The 16,071-nt window shown below is 32.4% G+C and overlaps 1 long non-coding RNA gene across 1 annotated transcript; it reads right to left on the bottom strand.

The window, feature by feature from the left end:
- Positions 1 to 1,099: 1,099 nt before the first annotated feature.
- On the bottom strand, positions 1,100 to 12,339 carry LOC127719109 (uncharacterized). The gene is made up of 3 exons (XR_007990177.1): positions 12,314 to 12,339; positions 5,998 to 6,105; positions 1,100 to 1,178 (listed from the first exon to the last, which is right to left on the bottom strand). It is a non-coding gene; the product is annotated as an uncharacterized LOC127719109 (long non-coding RNA).
- Between the last annotated feature and the right edge of the window lie 3,732 nt (positions 12,340 to 16,071).

Below are 16,071 nucleotides of genomic sequence, written 5' to 3'. Positions count from 1 at the left end.
AATATAACAATGGCCATATTCCTGACTTGGTACAGGACATTTTAAGAAAAAAATGGTGGGTTGAACCTGGTTTTGTGGCATCCCAAACCTCCCGCTTTTATGGCAACGTCAAACACAACACCAAAACGACAACATCACATGACAGGACCACAATACAAATAAATGGGAGAACATAAAGGACAAAGAAACACACTAATAATAGCTAACAAAAGGTACTAGGCTTAAAATTCAATACGCCAGACGTGCGTCTTGTCCGCACAAGACCAACCAGTGACGCTCAGATGAAAAAAGTTCATATGTAAACAATCGAAAATATTATTTTCCAGATTTTATAAAATCTCTTTATTAAAGTGTCTAAATATATAAACTCGCGGCTTTGTGTACAATTACACGAACGAACACAAATAAGTTGACCGATACGATGTCTATGTGATTCCCCAAACAAAATACATGTTTACCCGATCTTAGAATTTCTAATTCCGGAAAAGTCGTACAGGTAAGAGTGATCTGTACATTTAACGATTATGTACTATATTCTTTGTTGTGACATTTTAACTACACGAGAATCTGAATGACGGGTATTGCATGAAAACAAATGATGCTAATGCTGTTGATGTACCTGATCTTACCTCTAGGTTTTTTGTTTTATCTTTTTAGTACAGCGTCTATTGAAAATGGATCGTCTTATTTTCATATTACGTGAATTGTACAGGCAAGGTACTGTTAAACGCCGTATTCTAACTTCAATGCCAATTGTTGTCATTGGTTTTTGTTATTCCATATCATACTTTAATATCATTTACGGGTCTTGGGATTAACGAAATAGGTTTAAAAGTATGAAAGTTATCGAGTACAAATAAGCGATTAAAGATAACTGAAATAGCAGAAAACTGTTCCGATTATCAATTCACGCTGAACCGTATCTCATATATTGTGTTTTACTTTCAATAATTAGTTCTAACATACATAATGTCCACTTAGATCATGTTTTTTATGTTTTTAAAATTTAGCAAATATCCTTTTCTTTAATAAAAGTATCATGATTGTACTTTGTACACTGTGGGACTATGAAAGAAAGTAATGAATCGAATTACCAATACAAACATTAGAGTGAAACAAACAGTAGCTATTCCAACAAAAGTCCTCTCTCCTCCATTCCTTTTTTTCTAGGATTAACTCTAAAATTAAATAAGAACCATCAAATGAAGGAGCATTCAAAAGTCACAATATCTTTTATAAAGAACTTGTTTAAATGTGATTTTGTGACTATGAAACTTTTACTGTGAAAGTACTTTTATTTGTTGTCATTAATTTTTGTGGTTTGAGAAAAAGTTACATTTTCGTGGAAAATCGAGTGAAGAATTTGAAGCAATCGGAAACAAAGATTCTTGAAATAAATCATATCTTGTTTAATAATGATTTTGGATACAGTTTGGGTTTTATAAAGATTGAATGGGAATTATCCTGTCTGTAGTTGAACACATAGTTCAAAGTGATTTTGCTGATATTCGATGTATTCTTGCGATTATATGCCCGTATACATGTAGTCAAACCTACAGGGGGATCTTCCATGTCTTTGTTCGGACAACGATTGTTATATTTCGTTGGACGCTAACATTCGTGGATAAAGCAATCCACGAAATCCACGAAAATTGGTATCTCAAGAATAAAAGTACTTTCACAGTATTTTTTTATTTTTTGGTAATTTTTGACATGGCGTTGTCAATTTATTTTCGAGTAATGAGTTTAAACGTCCCTTTAGTATCTTTCGACTCTTTCTTATACGTTTCTAGATAAATTAAAGAATGACAAATGATTAATGATATTTGTTTTTCTTAGACACTTTCTTCAACTGAGTTAATTCATACTTGTACTTACTTATTTCCTTTGTTTTACGGTCATTAATATAAATTTACAGTTAATCTATTTTGCTTCATCCAAAACGTCCCAAGGTCTTTTTACTCACACATATGATTATTACAATAGTCAGATATAACAAATAACTATAGACTATTTTGCTGTGTATTCTCTTCTTATTTGTTTCGGTTAAGCGCGAGCGATGACGAGCTATATTATGAAAAATCATTAATAATACCAGTCTAAAAATTGTGTACGCAGATGTCAAGGCAGAGATCCAAGGTAAACACAAGCGCTCTTGTGCTTACGTGAAATATCATTGATTAGATCAGGTTCTATATATCTACTGTTGATAAAACTTACAATGATTCTAAACACCAGGTTACTATTGTGTTTCTTCCAAAGGCAATGGTAGCGTTAAAATTGTTTCAATTTGAGCTCCTCTGATGATTTTATTTTGTAAAAGAAACGTTGGTGTATTACGATAATTATATTAGTTCACATCCTGTATACAAGTACTGAAATATATGTCGATGTTTAGATTATCGAAGTTTACTGAGCATTACAATGTAAGACTGAGCAGTTATTAATGGAGCAAAAGTTAAGTATCCACAAATATTCAGGATATCGAATTTTATATCAAAAATGGGATGGCTGGCAGGTTGTGAAACAACTATCTACCCGATATCAAAAACGTAATACAAGCAATAATAAGTCATTTCAAAACCTTCCCTTCAAAAGATCCATATCGTATAGAAAACATATGACTATAGATGTGTACTGATTGATAATTTAGTCTAAGACACATGATTGTTTTATCAGTTGTTATTGGCCATCTTTAGTTCATGTCCTTTGTGTTTTTGGTTGTTTTTATGCTTTTTATCAATCTGATGACTTGAACCTGTTTCAAATGATTTTCATGATTTGTTATTATGTTGCAGTTACCATTAGTTAATAAATCATGTTTTTTTTAGACTAAAATATCAACCATTAATCGTCTTTTAACAGATTAAGTTGAAGACTTCATTAACAATCTTAGAACAAGCCTTGTACAATACCAAAATAGAAGTATTGAAAAAAGTAAAATCACAAAAATACTGAACTCCGAGGAAAACTGTCAACTGTCATATTCCTGACTTGGTACAGGCATTTTCAAATGTAGAAAATGGGGGATTGAACCTGGTTTTATAGCGCTAAAACTCTCACTTGTATGACAGTCGCATCAAATTCCATTATATGTACAACGAAGCGTGAACAAAACAGACTTAATAGGTAAAATTGTCAAAATAGGGGTACAGCAATCATCACTGTGTCACAATCTTAATTAGAACAAAAACAAACAAATATTTAACAAAGAAGCACAAAAAGCATCTATCAAATTTAACAACCACATTCATTGCTTACTTATATAATGTATTTTAAATCAACCTATAAAGGATTGAAATATTTGAAGTCCTGTGACTGCATTCACATCAACAATAGTGTAGAGTCGCGTGTTTGACGTCAGAATGTAAACGTCACACAGGAAGAAATATAAAATAATTTTGTCGTTCAAAGTATTTTCTGCTCAGACACTGGTGACGTTTTACAAAGTCTGAGTAGGAACTGCAAGCTCTTGACTATCGAATAAGATGGGAAATGTATATCCCATATGCAGGTGAAGTTGGTATATTGCTACTAAGGTGGGGGAATTTGATAATTTCAAAATTAAAATCGTCTCGTTTGTCATAGATTCTGGTACTGAGATGACTGTGTATGTCAAATTCGAGGTATAAGTCCAAAAATGAGGCGGAGGAAGCCGTGTCTGTTGTTTCTTTAATTTCTAGTTCTGGGGGATATATTAATAGAACCCAATCAGAAAAGATCGGATTGTTAATGGAAAGACCATCATCAATATATTTGAAAGGGAAATTAAATAATCTGGCTTCTTTGATCTTCTTGTTTTTGACAAGTGTCTGAAGGAACTCCGATTCATATGAAAATAAGAAGAGGTCGGCAAGGAGAGGCGCACAGTTCGTTCTCATAGGAATGCCGACAATTTGTTGAAAAAGTCTACCTCCAAATTCAACAAATATGTTGTCGATAAGAAACTTCAGCATACTAATCACTTGTTCCTCTGTGTAGCATGTTTTACCCTTTTGTTAATCTATTAACAAAATATGCCCTAGGGTACCCCAAAGTAATAAATTTATAGCGTAGGCTACCATTTTTATGTTGAAAGGCATTGTGGATTGTTTCTTTTAGGCGATTTTCAATTTCACATGGGGAATGGTGGTATACAGGGTTGAAAAATCAAAAGTTTTGATAGAACTAATTTCAGAAAAAGATCGAAATTTAAAATTATCCATAAGTTATTAAGAATTTTTAAGAATCCACATATGGTTAATACCACTACGCGAGTAAACAGTTTCACAGTATTTCTGAAGACCCTCTTTCACTGCGGACAGAATTTTATTCAATCTAATGGACAATTCTTTAGTGGAACATGCAGATGAGCCGGCAATGTACCGTTGTTTGTACGGATTTTTTATGAAGCTTAGGTATCCTATACAAACAAGGTAAGTCCTCCGATTTGTTGTTCAATGTAATGTTCATTGAAGCCATGAAGGACTTATGATTTGCCAAAATCTCATCCTTGTCAAATGATATGTCTTTGTATGTGGGATTACCTGAGTGCTCATTTATTCCTAATTCTTTTACAAGACATTCGTAGTAATAAGATTGACATACAGAGACAATATTGAAAGGATCATAATACGAATCCAAGTTTTACACTGTACGACAATATATGATACTTATTAATATGTAATAATTTATTGAGAACAAAAAACAATTTTTTACCGAATTAAAAAGCAAAGATGTGACATCTAGTTTTCATCAAGGTTAATACAGAACAGAATTTAGAACGGTTTTAATTCTATGTTGTGATTTAGTATTCTAATATGACGACCTATACATCGTCAACTAGTATATTCACAGTAAATCTATTTTTATGCAAACAAATTGATACATAAATTGGCTGTTCTGCGTTATGCCCATTCTATTCTTCTTATCATTTGACTTATTGAAGCCTGTTCCCTTGAGTAAATGTCTGCAGTATGAGTAGATGATTCTTAAATATCAAATGCAACGATGCATGAAAGGTACGACATAGTTATTTAATTTTTCAATTAGCTGGAGTTGAGGTGGATCTTTACTAAGTTTAGCAATACAATGTGATTCCTACAAAGAGAGGACCAAGTCTGTTATTAAATGGTATCCATGGCAACATCTACAACCTGCCAATATATATTATTGTCGTTGAAAGTATATCTACAGCTGTTGTCAACGAAAAACTGTACAGTTTCAAGCACTTAGTCATAGTTCAAATAAGGGAGACCACCCAGTCTCGCTTCCATTGACGCTCATGAGATTCCCTTAGTTTTAAGTTCTTAGTCGATTGACCAGATTTGAACATCGGTATTCATCTGTCACCTTAATTTATGCTTACTTTCAATCAATATTGTCATGGTTGAAAAGGACAACATGTCTTGATTAGAGAAGCTTTTCGGTATATTGTAACATGAGAAAACTCATAGCTAACTTACACCAAAGCAATTTGCGAAAAATCAAATATGACAGACATGAACCAACGACAACCACTGAACTACAGGCTCCTGTCTTTGGACAAACAGATAAAGAATGTGGCGGTTAAACATATCTGAATGCGGCAACCCTAATCTAACCTTGGACAATGGTGTAACAGTACAAAAGAGGGACGAACGATACGAAAGGGAACGGGATTGTAGTTACTACGTAAGGAACATATAACATAGGTACAAACTATTAAAAAACAATGTTGATAAATGACGAATGTCGTCAAACTTTGTTAGTATGGTAACTTTAGATAATTGTTAGGCCAATTATAAGAATAATTCCCCTTGTCCTCTCACCTTATTAAATCAGCTAGTCAATCACATATAACAAAGATACAACAATAATAATCATAGCCCTAGTAGAACTAGTAGAACAAAAGGAAAGAAAAGGAAGGTGGGCAATAGTGAACAAATAATCATACAGAATTTTAAATTATAGAAACTAGTTAAACATGTTAAACACAATATATTCTACACTTTCATAAATAAATAATAGAATACTTACCAAGCTTGTCCTTGTTGATGTTTACGGCTATTCTGATTATAAGTAGTAAGGTTACGCATATTATACCGCCAATAAATGTCCAAGCCAAATGTTCCTCAACACAGTGGTCTGAAGTCAAAATGATAAACAATATTCGAGAACAAAAAAAAAAGCCAGAAATTCATGTAAAAAACAGCAGTTGAAAATAACGAAATAGTGTAGTTTTGCTTTATTCAAAGATTTGTTAGCTAAAAATGTACTAAGTTGATGATTTGTTTGAATAAGAACAGAAGTGTTAAAACGTTGTTATTATTCATGAATTTTTTTAGTTAAACATGTTATAGTAACAAATAAATTAATCAAATACTTGCACAATTTGAATTATACTTGAACTATGAATTGTTTCCTTTTTTAATGCTTTCTGTGATTGTTTACGATCTATTTCGGGCTTTTTTTGTGGATCAGTGGTATGTGGTTCTTTTTTCCAAATGTTCAAACCGTATTAGCAATTGTAGCAAACAGTGTAGTTGGCCTAAATTTGTTCCAAGTACAAACAAGACTTTGACGAGCCGCATATGGACCATTTGTGTGTGTGTACCATATTTGTCAATGTTGACCGTCCTTTCGTCGATTTTTTTTGGCCATTGTATTGTCTGTTTTTATTGCTATCTTATATGTAATATATATGTAAGACTCAGATCGACGTCCGGCCTCTAATAGACGTCCGTTCCTCAAATCATGTCCAATATTTTGATACTCTAATCGACGTTCAATGTTACGTCATATAATGCCAAAACGACGTCTGATTGATAACTGGACTTACACCTGTACATGTACATGTTTTGTAGGGTTCTAGATTATGAGAACTACATTTTCAAACACTTATACAGAATTGCAATATAGATTTTTTCAACCCGAAATAGGTAACATAGATATTAGAAGATGTTGTATGAGTGCCAATGAGACAACACTCCATCCAAGTCAAAATTTATAAAAGTAAAACCATTATAGGTCAAAGTACGGTCTTCAACACGGAGCCTTGGCTCACACCGAACAGCAAGCTATAAAAGGCCCCAAAAATAACTAGTGTAAAACTATTCAAACGGGAAAACCAACGGTCTTATCTATATAAAAAACGAGAAATATGTGAAATACCGTTTTTAATCAGTTTTCTACAGGTACAGCAAAATTTACTAATCAAATCTTTGTATCTATGAAAGAATTTAGTAAAAGTTTTACGTAATTTATGGTAACGAAATCCCTGACTTAATAATTTACCAGTGATGCATTGATTACGTTCGTTAAAATCGATGACATCACTGCACACACGGGCATAACGAACGAGTTGGGATATATAAACACCGTATGATGGAGCCAAAGGAACATCGCCGTCTAAAAAAGGGAAAATTAACAATAGGGAATGAAAGTCTCTTTTGTCGTAAATTTTGTATGGAGTTTTCCTTTAGAGATTGAAATGTCAATATCTAGAAAAGGACAACTACTGCTGTTTATATTAGATTTAGTTAAAGTAAGTTATTTTGGGTAAATTGCGGTAGTATATTTAGAGAACTCTGGATTATTTAATGAAACAAAATTATCATCTAGATAACGGAGGGTATTGTTGAATGTATCAGCCAAATGTAACAATGACGTGTCTTTACTGAGTTTGGTCATAAACTGAGATTCATAGCAATACAGGAATAAATCTGCTATTAAAGGGGCGCAGTTAGTGCCCACAGGAATACCTACTTCTTGTCGATACACTTTATCGCCGAAACGTACATATATGTTGTCCAGGAGAAAATTTAAAGCTTCAATCATATCTTCACAATTCCATTAAGTGTATCTAGCATACTTTCCTTTTTCGTTACAGAAAAAGGCTTTAAACGAGTTACAGCAAATAAATTTGTAATGAGATTTTTCAAAAGACCATTTAATTAAATATGAAAACTTTTTCTTGATAAGATTGTGTGGAAGTGTAGTATAGAGAGTAGAAAAATCATAACTGTCAACAGCATTAAAAGGACCATCAAAAGCATGTATTTTATCTAAAACCTCTAAAGAATTTTTAACACTCTAAAAATAATTAATACCAATATTTTCATAAGCTTTATTACAAAAGTTATCAGTACATAGTAGGGACTTTCAAATGTTCGGAAGAAGCTTTTAGGTGGGTAGTGGTAGTGATATGTTTGTTTAGAATTTGACTCTCTGTGGAGCGTACGGACCTAAATGTAGAACCTCCGTGTAGTATATGCGTAACACCACCACTACATTATTTGCTGCTTTGTCTGACGGTACGAACACAAACCGCTTTGCGAGTACTCGGAGTTTATTTTTTTATTCAAGAAATGGGAATATCATGGACCCTATTACTAATTTCAGAATTGTTTTCAAAATTAGATATACGAATATTAACAGTATTCATAATTTTATTCAAATAACTGTCTAGAGATTTTTTATCAGATTTTTCACGTTTACACCAATTTTTACAGTAGACAGACAGAGCGTCTTTAATGACCTGACGACACTGTTTCCAATCTATTTTAGATGGAGGACGATATATCGGTCCTTTCTTAAGAAAAGTTATGAGATCACGGTCTTCGACGATGTTGAGGTCTCCTGTAAGGACATGACCATAGGGAACATATTTAAAACTAGATTTTTCACAGTCTCAAGTGGAAGGAACATTATTTTCTATATTTACGTCTGGTGTAACTGACTTATAATTAAAAATCAAACTTCTGCTGTTTTTTTTTTATTAGAATACGAAATAATAGGTGGTTCTATATTATCAAAATATGGAGGTATTTGGCTTTGGATGGTAGAGTCATTGAATATACTAGATAAGTTAATAAAATCAATACCTCTATTTATATATCTTAATTTAAGAAAATGCCGTTTATGATTTTCAGGTTTATCGATACTAGGAAATAGCCTATGATGACAAAATGCTGTAATAATACGAGAATATTCATACATTGGGCTAAAAAAAGAAATTTTATCACACTCCAGAAAAATAGCATATAATTTACTTATTGGTATCTGACACCAGTTTGCATAATACTTGATGTCTGCCATTATTTTTTATTATAGATAACAGATCAGCAAGTGTATAATTTATACGATGTTTAATACGTTGATTACGATTTTGCGTTTGCCATGAGACCTTTTATTTCTAAGTCGTTTATCGACAATATTAATGACATCGATTGAAGTTTTAGTCAAGTTCCCCTGTCCTAATATTTTGTCCTTAAGACCGAGAGGATAAGCTGTTTTAAGTCTTTTTATTCAAAATAATTCGCAAACTTCACGTGATTTTTCAAATTGCTTGTGTGATTCTCCTGGTTGTTTCTGAACGGTTTGAAGTGATTGGAATTTTAAAAATTTTAGATTGTTATTATGCCTATCTAAATGTTGATATATCAAACTTTTGAATTTTTAAGGTCTACGAAAGCGGTAAAGGTGTTCTTGATTTCTTTTGTAATACTCTCGTCCCGTCTGTCCTACATATTGAATATCACACTTAGGTTGGGTTCAAGTTACCACATATATAAGGTTTTTTTTCAGGTAATGTCACAGGAAAAGGAGAGCGAAAAAGCTCTCCCGTTCACTGTTGACCTTACAGTATTTTGTGAAGTTAATCTAAAACAGGTTAGTCACTTTTTGGCATTGCACGTAAACACATGCATATAAATATTTATCTTGATTAAAAGAAATTCCAATCGATCTCGTTGTAGTAGTATGTCATTCTTATTTATATTAACAGATGGCATGCATGTTAGTGTAGGTCAATGAGAAAACAACCCAACGACAAAGAAAACCAAACAACATCAAGAGGGCATTAGTCAGTCTCCAACAATACACAAAATAAAGAAGTACAACCAAATCTTTTGTGAGTATTATAATTCGGACTCGGTGTAAGATATTTTTCGACATATTTCTGAGTTCTACACCTGGAGTGAAACATATACGTAAGAAAATGGCAGTATTATTCTGTGCTGCTACATCACTGTTCCAGGTTTGGGGAGGGTTAAATGCTCACACACATGTTTAAACCCGACACATTATGTATGTACCTGTAGTCCAGTGGTTTGTTGTAGGTTTATATCTGCCATATTTGTTTTTCGGAATTGTTTTGTTATAAAAAGACTTTGTGGTATGGGTTTTTATCATTGTTAAAAGCCTTACGGTTGCCTATAATTAGTCTATAATTGCTCACATTCGCTTTATTTGAACTGTTGTGAATAGTATTAGTTGTTCCATTTGTAATCATATGACATCTCCTTATTTTAATTTAATCTCTAAAATTTAAAAAATGATATCACAGCCTGTTTATATACAAGTAGGTAATAAATTAAAAAATAAAAATAAATAGATTTTATTTGTCACACATAATATGTTTAAAAGTCTAAAGGTTTCAGCTGATACGGTTTAGTTCAATTTTGTATTTTGTGTCCAAAACGGACGTCAAGTAGAGAAGTTAAAAATTGAGCGTCGTTTAGAGAAGAACAAAAATGGACTTCTGTAAGATAGGCCGTCGATTTGAGGATATTTTATTGCGACGTCAGATTTGGACGTCGATTTGAGGAACGTACGTCGATTTGAGACCGAACGTCGATCTGAGTCTATCCCAAATTCATGTATTTAATTTTAATGTTATATTTGTTGTTCTCGTCGGATTTTGTCAAATGTCTTAACGTATTTTCTATTATATTCGTGTGTTATGGTATAGATAAATAATCACCCCCTTCATTTATTAGATTTTAGTTTGGTTCCACGAAATTTATACGATATATTTGGTTCACAGTTTGATTCAGAAGTAACACCGACATAGCTAGATCTTAAATTAATTATCTAATTACTACTACAATTTGATATTAATAAGTATTGTAATTTTCATTGTTATTAATAAATGTAATGGCAGTATTACAAATCTATCTTGAATCAATCCTAATCCTATCTTATTTTTGGGAAATATTTTTACAAATTCATATGTGACGTCACTTTGTGTGTTTTTTTTAGAATTTCAAATGTGACGTCACTTTGTGCGTTGAGGCTTTAGCTAACTCGGCTATGTATTTTTATATGTTGGATTAAGTTGTTTTATGTAATGTATCCGTTTTTATTCTGTAGTTAGTCCCCACTTTGGTTTTATCATGTTTATCTATTATATAGTCATTTTATAATATTTACTGTTTGCAAAATTATAAATTATTCTAAATAATAAGGATGTTCTTGTCCCAGGCAGAAATTCCTGGCCGTGTTATGCGCAACTTTTTGGAAGTTTTAGTCCTCGGTGCTCTTCAGCTTTGTACTTGTTTTGGCTTTCAAACTTTTTTTACCTGAGCGTCACTGGTTAGTCTTGTGTGGACGAGACGCACGTCTGGCGTATTGAATTTTAAGCCTAGTACCTTCTGCTAGCTATTATTCGAGTGTTTCTTTGTCCTATATGTTCTCCCATTTATTTGTATTGTGGTCCTGTCATGTGATGTTGTCGTTTTGGTGTTGTGTTTGACGTTGCCATAAAAGCGAGAGGTTTGGCATGCCACAAAACCAGGTTCAACCCACCATTTTTTTCTTAAAATGTCCTGTACCAAGTCAGGAATATGGCCATTGTTATATTATAGTTCGTTTCTGTGTGTGTTACATTTTAATGTTGTGTTTTTGTTGTGTCGTTGTTCTCCTCTTATATTTGATGCGTTTTCCTCAGTTTTAGTTTGTAACCCGGATTTGTTTTTATCTCTTTCGATTTATGAGTTTCGAACAGCGGTATACTACTGTTGCCTTTATTTACATATATATACATACTTATTTTATCATCAAATTTACGTTCCGTTAGAACCTATTCTCTAAAACATATATTTCTTGATGTGTTGGTCGCATATATGAATATCCGTTGTACTTTCATATCAAGGATAATATAAATGGTTTAAAATATGAATTAATGTATACTTATTAAATGGGTATGAGAGGAATAGCTGATTTATTGTCTCCCGAGGTGCAACTATTGCCTTTTGGCTTAATTAGATACTATCATTTCCGCACTTGTGTATAGTTGTCCTTGATTATGAAAACACCGAATTTGACTTTTTAATTCATATTAACATTAACGACCATTAAATTTTTTTTTTTGAGCAGGATAAGTTTTAAAAAGCGTGTTTGTTTATCTTATAATTGTCCTTTTAATGACCGTGTTGTCTTTTTGGGCTATTTGATAATTGTATTTTTTTCATCGTTCGTTTTGTATCCGTGTATCTTCTTGGTCCTTGAATGCACAATATTTGTTTATAGGGAGCTTTCAACTCATATTCACATATAAAAGCACCCAACTTACCTTTTTGATATACACTCTTTATTCCTAGATATAAAAAAAATAGAGTATGGGTTAAAAAGTTGTTCTTAAGATTTTCCCTGATAAGAACTGATATATACATGTTTTCATGAACATAAGTAAAATTTATATCGGTATATGCACCTTCTTTCCGGTTTCAGTTATCAAATACTGTAAACCAACTAATTTTCGCGTGCGATTAATTTTCGCGACTTTCGCGAGAAGAAAAATAACGCGAATATAAAGCGCCTCAAATACATAAAACTTGGATCTCTCCTATTTAACTACATCAAATATATTTGAAAATCGCGAAATTTAATCGCCGTGAAAATAAGTTGATTTACAGTAATAGACTGAAAGATATATGTAGGACTCAAATCTATTGAGGTTTCAAGATCTATTGCAGATATCAAATCTATGACAAATTTGACGTCACAAGCGCCGTACAAATCATAAATCTATGGCAGTTTTCTGTTTTTCTCCATATCTAAGACATAATTAGAAATCTATTATTTTTTTGGAAAAAGAAGCAAACGTCACACTTAGATAACGTCATATTACATAGCGGAACACAAATATTCGAAAACCATTCCAGATGATGTTTTTTTCTATTAAAGTGCAAATTCAGTTTCGAAAGTCCCTAATTTAGAAGCGTTTATGAAAGGACAATGCAAAGTTACTGTCCATTTGCAAATTTAAAGAATCAAATCTTAAAAGGGGATACGGAAAAACTATAAAGATGCTATTTTATGGCAAATGCCATATACGAAAATGAAATTAAATCCTCCTATGATACCTGGTGTTGTCTTGGTCCTCGATAGTACGAGTTTTGACAGTATATGTCTTTCATGTTTGATTTATGCTATTCTATTTCACGTTATGTTTTAATATCCCTACAGTTCCCTTAAAATCTCTCTCAACAGCAGTTAGTACAAAAACAACCTGCACTATTGTAGCAAATATTGATTTTTGAGATAAGGAAACTGATCTTAAAAACACAGGCTTTGTAAGCCACCATTCAACACGTGTAACTTAAAATTGGCTAAAAGAAATAATCCACATTGCTAAAATAAATTAGTAGCATGCGATATAGATTTATTCTTTTGAGTTACCATAAAGGCATGTATTGTTGAAAAATAAAGAAAAAAAGGTAAAACATGCTACACAGAGGAACAAGTGATTTGTATGTTGTTTTTTTTATTTATTGACAACATATTTGTTGAATTTGGAGGTAGAATTTTTTCAACAAATGGTAGGAATTCCTATTGGAGAGAAATGTACGCCGAACGCTTTTTATTTTCATATGAGTCTGGGTTCATTCACACACTTGTCAAAAACAAGATGGTCAAAGAAGCGAGGACTTTTAATTTCACATTCAGATATGTTGATGAATTCCATTAACCATGTTAACAATTCAAACTTGTCTGATTGGGTTCCATTCGTGTATCCTCAAGAACAAGAGCGAGAAATAAGAGAAATAACAGAAACGGCTTCCTCAACCTCATTTTTAGACTTATACCTCGAATTTGACATACACAGTCATCTCAGAATCTATGGCAAACGAGACGATTTTAGTTTTTAAATTATCAATTTCGGCCACCTTAGTAGCAATATGCCAACCAATATAATTATACATTACCCAACTTATTCGGTATTCAGGAGCTTCAAAAACATAAGAAAAGTACACTAAAAACACTTGCAGAAGCCTAATTCCCCCGCATTGGTCGAGTCTAAATATATTCAACACAAATGATAGTTAAACAGTACTCAGACTGATATAGACAAATAACAGTTACCTAATTGCATTAAAAACGGACCGATTAAATGACATTACATCATTTATTTATTTATTTTTTATAACTGTGTAGCATTTAGATAAGACCATAAGATAGTTTTATGAAATAAAGGGGTGAATTTATATTTTTAAATTCCAACTTTTCAATATAACGATTTCCTATTTTATGAATGAGGAAATCAAAACCCTATACAGACCTCATTTACAACTGAACAATGAATGTTCTGCATAAAAACTTCTCGTTATATATATATTTGATGTTTTTAATCTGTCAGTTATTATGAAAGGAATTCGTAAAGACCCTACCAAATGAAAACAGTAAGTAAACTCTTCCAACAATAAGCTATTCAAACAGCATGTTTCATAACTTCTACACGAACAGACCTAGATGCATAAGGTCCTTCACAATATTCAGGAAAATGTTCATATTGGTTTTGATTCTATAATTTTCCTACACTATGTTTCATCTAAATGTTGTCTGTTCAGTCCAATTAATTAATAATCGTATTTTTAGGTTTAACTTTACGGTATGGGCTTTGCTCATTGAGGCATACGGTGACCTATATTTGTTAATTTCTGTGACATTTGGTCTTTTGTGGAGTGTTGTCTCAGTAGCAATCATACCTGGGATATTTTCGCAAAGTTGATCATCATTCTTAAATTGAAATACAATGTATCATATGAAAACAAACACTTTTATTTTCGTCATCCGTCATTCCCTTCTCACATCTAAATGAAGAATAAACAAAAACAACTTTAAAACAGCCTTTTAGCTTTCTAAGTTTAATAATCGCCTGACAAAACCATATATCATAAACCGCAATAAAATCGTAGATAAGAACCATAGTAAACAGTATTTATGTAGTAATTTGCAAAACCATAAAAATAAGTTTGCACTATCATAGAGTTATTGAAATGGAAATGTTACGTTATAACATTTTACAAGATCTTGTTTTCATGTACTATGTACATTGAATAATTTATGGAGTTGGTTGATTGATGTTTGCTTTACCTCCAAATGCAAATATTTCATGCTTGTTCATGACGAGAACACACAAATTTTCAATACAAGAGGTGGATCTTACAATAGGAGGTAAACATTAAGGTAGGACGTGAAATTGGAATATCACTGGAAACTGAGTGTATATTGAATAAAGATAGAAATTGAGCCTTACAACAGCTGGCAACATCTACATCCCTTAAATAATTGGTGAGAAAATAGTCAATTTGCAGAGAACGTTGATCCATGAAATCTATTCTGAAGTCGGCCATCCATATTTACGTGTAGTTTCTAAAATAATTTTAACATTTCTGATTTCGGTTTGATACTTTTAGCACCACTTAGTAATTGTGAAATTTTTGTGAAACTGTAATTTATTTATCTCTGTACATTAGTTTTTGGTATTATATTCTGTACTGTCGCTTTCCTGGTTTGTTTCGTGCGTGTGTTGTCTTCGAGATCGGGAGGTCGTTTGTTAGAATCTCGACCGGGTCTTACAAAGACGTAAAAATTGGTACATGTTTTTGCTGTTTCTACGCTAAACTAGCGGTATTTGTATTTAACAGTAAGAGCACAGACTTGTCGGTTAGGAGCCAGAAATGTTCCGGTTAGGGTGACTATTCTTCCTGCGAACTGATATCTTCATGTGAACTTACGCGTAAAAAAAACTGGTTCAGCGTGTCGATCTAGTACAAAGCAGCGTTAATACTCATATTATATTTACATGTAATTCTTCTGAATATTTATTCATTATCATTTTTAACCGTTATTCTATACACTGAAGTGTTTTTCTTCTACTGGTTTATATTACACCTCCTTTAATTTCCACAGAAAAAAGGACAGGTGATGTTTTACAACCAAAAACGGTAAATAATATTAAATTAAATGTCCCTGTTGTAATATATATTGTTAAATTGAATCTGTAATCTTAATCATGTGACAGTTTGAGCTTATTCTGTATACGCT

The sequence above is a fragment of the Mytilus californianus genome, unplaced genomic scaffold (assembly GCF_021869535.1).
Source record: "Mytilus californianus isolate M0D057914Y unplaced genomic scaffold, xbMytCali1.0.p SCAF_10, whole genome shotgun sequence".
Classification (NCBI taxonomy): Eukaryota; Metazoa; Mollusca; class Bivalvia; order Mytilida; family Mytilidae; genus Mytilus; species Mytilus californianus.
The sequence above is the reverse complement of the archived record's forward strand: the minus strand, read 5'-3'. Positions and strand labels throughout refer to the sequence as shown.